General features: G+C 38.0%; 1 long non-coding RNA gene across 1 annotated transcript; it reads left to right on the top strand.

The window, feature by feature from the left end:
* The first annotated feature begins 2,436 nt into the window (after positions 1-2,436).
* LOC121394867 lies at positions 2,437-7,343 on the top strand. Its single transcript, XR_005962050.1, has 2 exons — positions 2,437-2,678; positions 7,066-7,343. It is a non-coding gene; the product is annotated as an uncharacterized LOC121394867 (long non-coding RNA).
* The last annotated feature ends 230 nt before the right edge of the window (positions 7,344-7,573 follow it).

Raw genomic sequence — 7,573 nt, 5'->3', positions numbered from 1 at the left:
TTTATGTGGAGATTAATTATAATTAAATTAAGCAAGAAAGTATATTGAAAATGTAAATTTCAAAATAAGCATCAAATTCATCTTTCAAACTAGGAGTCAAAAGATGTAAAACTTTTCTATTTTCTGGCAACCTATAACAAGTATCCTGTGAATGGTTATTGGTTAGTAAATGTTACAGCACGTATTGTAATCTATTGTGCTAGTGTAGTTCTCTGCAATATTTTACATACATTTCCATGATGTCATACACAGCTGTCTATGGAACCCTTGGGCAATTTGAAGTCTCAAAAATCCTCCAGAGGAACATACTTGGCCCACAGACCTCTAGACAACCTTGTACAGGCACGTGTTCACTGATCCCCATATGTAATAAAAGGCACCAAGTAATCAACAGCAATAAATAATATATTTAACCAATAAGTTACCTGCTTTGGTTTACTACACCTGGGCAAACAGTGTATTTTATTAGATAACCACACTATTAATCTCTGAACAAATAATGCAGAAATGACTTTTATTGTAGACTGCTGAAAGAACATGTTATGATTATGTATGGTTTTGGCTGGTCCAGAAGGAAATAAAAGCATAATAAATATTAAATGTACAGTACATGGTGGATAGCAATGCCATGCATTATTTAGTATGAGGATTATGTACTATTGACCTTTGTTGCACTTTAAGTACTCATCCACTCACCATGATATAAGATAATCAATATGATGTTTTCCTGTAAAAAGAAGCAGGGTTATAAGATGTTCTATTTGTTTAAATTCTAGGTTAATTGAGCTTATATAAATAACCTGACAAAACCAATGACACTTTACCAGTGTAGATCACAAAAATACAAACATTAATCTAATGAAGAGCACACAGTTATAAATTCTAACCTCCAATATTGCACTCTTAATCATAACGGGCATATGTATTTTTGCAGGAACAGGGAGGGGCCAGAAGATTAAGACAGAAAGATGTGCGTAAAAAGGAGTAAAATAATGAAGAAACAGTAATTACATGTTTCAAAACTAACTGCTGGGCTTAACCCCTTATCTCATTATATTAACCATTTATGGAAAGAAGCCAATATTCCCCAAATATTCTCGAAATTTCCCATATTTTCATGTGGAATACTACGAGGAATGAAGGACATTAGCCAGTTCAGAGACATTAATATCAATTTCAAAAATGTACCGTATATACTCGAGTATAAGCCGACCCGAGTATAAGCCAAGGCACTGTTATTCTTTCATATAACCAACAGATGGCGCTGTGTGATATTGCAGTCACTGTTATTCTTTCATATAACCAACAGATGGCGCTGTGTGATATTGCAGTCACTGTTATTCTTTCATATAACCAACAGAGGGCGCACTGTTATTCTTTCATATAACCAACAGAGGGTGCTGTGTGATGTTGCAGTCTCTCCCCAAGCAGACTGTTGGTATAGGAATGATTAATTAATTAAGTGACTACAATCTCAGCTACTGCCCACTGACTTGAGTATAAGCCGAGGTAGACTTTTTCTGCACATTTTGGATGCTGAAAAACTTGGCTTATACTTGAGTATATACGGTAATCATTTTCTATAAAGATATGCTTACTTAATTTTTAGAGTTTTCCATTCTTTGTTTTCTTGTTCCTATATAATTATTATTACAGGTATACCTATATTATAACTTTTGTATCCATTTATGATACAAACATTTTAAACATGATTTCTATATGCTCTCTGGTAATTGTTGACATGGTTTATAATATGAGGGAGCTGCTGGTCTGATTGAACTACACAGCTGCACATGGGGACACAATTACAGAAAAATTGTATGATCTTACCTGAAAGAAGGAAATTAGCTTCTGCTACCTCCTTTTTAAATGTTCAGTCAGTGTCTGGGGAGGTTTAAATTTTCTAGTTAAATCTAGGAGACTGGCCTTGGCTGCTTTCTACTGATACTGGGCTAATATAGTGGATAATGTACCCCCTACTGTAATTTATAAAGATATTATGTTACCGAGGAGTTATGTGACCATATAAAAGCAGGAGGCCGCAGGCCGAGTGCTTTTATACAGGTCACATAACTCTGAGGTGACTATTAATATCTTTATAATTTTCTATATGGGGTACATTATCCATTATAATCTACAGTGTTTTTATTTTTTTTATTGTCTCCCTGTGTGATTCTTCTCCTTTAACCTAAGTTCTGTGGCATTCTGACCACATGGTTGCAGTTGCAGTCATTTGGTTTTAAGATAAAAAGTGGCAGAAGGGGAAAGGCACGAAGGGTGTAAAATGCAGGGGGGTGGGCAACTCCAGAAATGAACTGAGTGAGAACTGAGAGGAGATTGATGGCACAAGAGGTACGTGAGTGGGAGGGACAGACGCAGCGAGACTAAAGTTTGAAGACAAATAGTAACAGGGTGTGGGAGGGGCAGATGAAGTGTGACCGAAGGAGGGGGAGCAGTAGAGAGAGGCAGACGGAGCAATATTGAAGTTACCTGGATTGGAGCGCTGAAGAAACAGGAGCAAACGGTGACAGGGTGTGGGAGGGGCAGAGGGAGGAGGAGTGGAAGAGGAAGACCGAGGCAGACGAAGCAAGATCAGTAATGGAGGGGGAACAGAAGAGGAAGAGAGACACTGAAGGGAGCAAGCAGCAGAGGGTGGGAGACAAATGGAGAACGGAGAGGTAGGAAAGGCAGCATGACCGTAATAGGAGGCGCGAGAGAGCACGCAGCGTGATGGCGGAAGTGAGGCAGGAGGAAAGCTGTAAGGAAAGTGCAGCAGTGACAACTGCTGACGCATTAAGCTATAAACGGCGCGTTCTGACGCCAGAACGCGACGTTTATAGGGATATAATTCACAGTCTGGTCCCATAGGGAAATGACCAGATTGTAGATTATATTATTATACATATCCCAGGCAGAGCATTACAGTTTTGAGACTCCCCAGAGAGACCTGCGCATATTTTAGAAAACATTCCAGTAAATGCTTCACTGATTTTGGAAATTTCACTCCTGTTTATCAGAATTGTCTGTTAGATTTAAAATTTTTCTTCCAACAGTAAAGCTAATTTGGTCTTATTATTTAGTCGGAATTTACCATGTATTGCTTCCACCAGATTCATGGAATTGTGGCATTGATTAAGAGAACTGGAAAGAAATCAGGAAAAAGGTATCTCCACCTCCAGCTTTTTGTTCTGTTCTCACAAGAGCAGCTTTTCTATTTCTTCTCAGCGCTTTATGTGTAACAGTTCCTTGTGGTCTAGTTGGTGGTCTAGTGAGCAGTGGGCACGCCCGTCTCTCTCCTCACTGGGACGCCTACAGCTGCTTCTCTAGTATTTGGCGCACGTGTCTGGTCAGTTGTGGCACTTGTCATTTTGTTTGGAGCCCACTTCTGACGTCATTGTGCTTGGTGCAAAATTTGAATATTTAAAGACGCCTTGTCCATTTGTTCATTGCCCAATGTAGGTCTATGGTAGTTCCTGGGTGCGCTTCTGGTTTATGTTCTCTGTTCCTTGACCTTTACCTGTCCTTGACCACCACTGCAATGGCCTATCCCAGATGTAAAGGCTCCATCCAAAGGAAGCCCATTTGTAAACAGGGCGTTGGAACTAAACTACATAGGGAAGCTCCAAGTATGTAGACAAAACAATAATAAATAAACATTGGCAGCAATATTAAACCTAGTCTCTATACCTAAAACTTTATAGACGGCCAAGATGCAATAGATACATACCTTCTCACAGCAGAGATCGATGATGTATAAATCAGTCTTGTGAGTCCAAAGTAATACAAAACATGTAGCAATGAAGGCTAGGATAGCTGTGATTGTAACGTTTAGTTTCCCTTTAATGTGTCACTTGCAGTTTTCAAATTTTGTCAGCTAAAGTGGATTTTATTGAGAGTAACTGTTGTCCTGGGGGAAAAAGGGTATTTATTGGACTGGTCTAACTCCAAATGAGATTTGCTTGGCAAGACATAAAGCACTATGTCATGCTCAGGAAATGTTGAAGGGACCTGCAGCAGAATGCAAAGGACTGAACCTTTACTATATATAAAAATAAACTCTGGCTATACTTTTGTTAGAAGCCTCAAAAATAGTCCTAGTTTTAGACTATGTATTAGGCACATTTTATATGCATTTGTAATAAAAGGGGGCATTTTCATTGCATTAAATGGATACATACTGTATGCTATATATAGAAACCGGTTTAGGTTGCAGCACGTTAAATGAATTAAATAAATTGAGTAAAAATGCAACCTATCAGTTTTATATGAATCATGTAAACATTGCAAGTTAAGAAAAACGCATTGTGCTGGAGAATACTAAATTATATGAAGCTGTACAGATTGTGGCAGATTTCATAAGCTTTCCTCTTTCTTTGGTCTGGTATAACATTTTTTTACACTGACATTCAGAATAGAGTGGTTAGAGAAAAGATGAAGGTTCTTAATTCATACCAGTCGTAGAATTTATAACTATAAAACGGAAATATATTATATATTCCACAGCCCTCTCCCCCAGCCACGGTGCAGCTAAATGTAGGACAGTCTTCCTGAAGCACTTCCTTCCTTTGTCTAGCAGCAGCCAGACTGAAACAAGGAAGAAGCATGTGCCCAAAGCTAAGGACTTATGAAAAACATGCTTTATAGAAGCCAACATATAGGCAACAAATAGTTAAAGTAAATACTGATTGGTTTTATCTATCCAAAGCTGGGTTTATGTTTTACTTTTTATCATGCACTTTGTTCATTTACTGCTAATAGATATACAGTTAGGTCCATAAATATTTGGAAAGAGACAACTTTTTTTTTAAATTTTGGTTCTGTACATTACCAAAATGGATTTTAAATGAAACAACTCAGATGCAGTTGAACTGCAGACTTTCAGCTTTAATTCAGTGCGTTATTTTCCGGTTTTCATTTCGCGACTTTGATCTGGCGGAAATCCTCTACCTCCTATTGCTAAAGGCTTTTTACTCTCTTTCGGTCTTCGATTCTTGCATATGCTTCTTATCGCACAAGTGTTTTAAGGGCATTTACAGCTACTCATATGTATATTTCAATAACTCTAGTACTTTCACGTGTTCTCCTGTTTGTAGAAAATATATTGATTGAAAATATATCACCTATTTGTCTTATTTATGACACTTTCATTCAGGTTTAGTTTTTTGCAAAGTAGGGGCACATTTACTATGGGTCGAATATTGAGGGTTAATTAACCCTCGATATTCGACCATCGAAGTTAAATCCTTCGAATATCGAAGTCGAAGGATTTACCGCAATTCGTTCGATCAAACGATCGAAGGAAAAATCGTTCGATCGAATGATTAAATCCTTCGAATCGAATGATTCGAAGGATTTTAATCCACCGATCGAACAATTTTCCTACGATCAGAAATTGCTAGGAAAGCCTATGGGGACTTTCCCCATAGGCTAACATTGGTGCTCGGTAGGTTTTAGGTGGCGAAGTAGGTGGTCAAATTATTTTAAAGAGACAGTACTTTGACTATCGAATGGTCGAATAGTCGAACGATTTTTAGTTCGAATTGTTCGATTGGAAGTCGTGGTCGAAGTAGCCAATTTGATGGTCGAAGTAGCCAAAAAAAATACTTCGAAATTCAAAGTATTTTTCATTCTAATCCTTCACTCGAGCTAAGTAAATGTGCCCCCTAGTGTGTGTATTACACTTGACTAATACTGCATCACTATTTTACTTTTTATCCTACCAACCATCCTGTGATTAAAATGACAGACTGAAATTTGACTTGGAAAGGGCACATGAAATCCAATTTCTATCCAGCTGTCGATAAAACTATAATCTTTAAATTCAAACCTCAATATATTTCGTTTTCTGAGTTATTGGTCGTATTTTAAAGCTATCAAGTCAAACCGTCAAAACGATATCGATGTGATAAAATTCATATCTTATATGTTAAAACATCTCCACGCAGATCCTAAATAGGCCTTTCAACAATTGTCATCTCAAATCATTCTTAATCAATTCCCTTTCAATGGATCTCACTAAATCATGGTGTAAACCATTTAATAATCTACAATTGTTTCCACATGACTGCTAACCCTTCATCTTTGCAAGTTGAATGTGCTAAGCTCAATTTCAATGTTTGTGTTAAGACCCAGATCTGAAAGTGTTAATGCTAAATTTGACAATGGCAAACAGGCTTATTGCCTTTATACGATGGAGAATTTCAGGGCCCCATTCTGGTCCAGATGCATCTGGGATGCTAAGAAGAGAAAATGGCTTAGAAGAGCAAGGTAACATTGCTTAAAAGATAATTCAACCCTAAAGTTAAAAAACCCTTACCCCCCTACCCTACATAGACCCCACTCCTTCCTCCCCCTCAGTAATCTTCAGAATGAGACCAGTTTTGCAACAACTGCGCATGTGCCGAAACTCAAAATTGCTGAAGCGCCGGTCTCATTCAGTAGATGACCGAAGCAGCTGAAGATGGCGCCCGTGAACTCCGATGCCTGAATCTGCACCGAGGGGTTAATAAACCGTTAGGGGCATTTGCCCAGGTGGGGGGAGGAGGGAAGGGGGTCTATGTAGGGTAGGGGGTAGGGTTTTTTTTAACTTTAGGATTGAATTCTCCTTTAAGATTGCATCTTAGAAGGCTTGTTGCTTTCCCTGCTGCATCACAATGCTCAGCAGAGAATCCTCTAGTCTGTTGTCTCAGCAGGTTGCATAACACAGGCATCTTGTTTGCACAATCTCTTTTTCCTTGGCCATTGTGTCACATAACAAATCATAAGTGCTTGGTGTCTTGTCAACACTAGATATGGGAGTTATTTCACACCTTTTTTGAGTGTTTTCTACGAGCTTATTTACTGATAACGCGATATCTGCTAATGAACGACTGATTTCAAACAGGTGTTGTTGTGTGGTCAAATTTTGTTTGAGTTTAGTTTGATTGAGCTCTATTCCTTTCAGTGTTGCAGCCAAATCATAATTCAGATTTTTCAATCTCAGTAATTGCAAACGTAATGAATACATTTCACATACAATGCTAATTCACCATATCATTATGGCTTCTTATTTGTGTTTGCACATAGGAATTGTTAAAAAGATTGGAATACCTTATCCGACACTTGGAATGGATCCAGTGCACCTTCAGAATGGTCATCTTCAGATGGTTCCGGATTCTCCTCTGGCTCCTCTGAAAATACAGCATCATCATGGGATTGTTCTTCTTCCTCACATTCTACTTCACTTACAGAATTACTTGTAATGTCTACATTGTTGTCATTGTACATATTGCTGAATTTTAAGCAACTTCAATATTTGGGCTTGTAGAAACACTCAATAAAGCTCTTGGATTATTTTGTTCTAATGCAGTGTTTGCTGTTTCAGTATTTAAAGTATTTGTTACATTTGGAGAGGACATTGATGTTGTAGGCATCAATTGTTGCAATAAAGGCCTTTGTGTAGGCAACATATAAGGAGACACATTAAAATAAGGATGTGGATGGTAATTGTGTAAAAAGATTCATGATATGTAGCTGGTGGAACATCAATAAGTGGCAGTGTTGTTGTTGGATTATTACCAACATGTATGTTGGG

Source organism: Xenopus laevis, chromosome 6L (genome assembly GCF_017654675.1).
Source record: "Xenopus laevis strain J_2021 chromosome 6L, Xenopus_laevis_v10.1, whole genome shotgun sequence".
NCBI lineage: Eukaryota > Metazoa > Chordata > Amphibia > Anura > Pipidae > Xenopus > Xenopus laevis.
The sequence above is the reverse complement of the archived record's forward strand: the minus strand, read 5'-3'. Positions and strand labels throughout refer to the sequence as shown.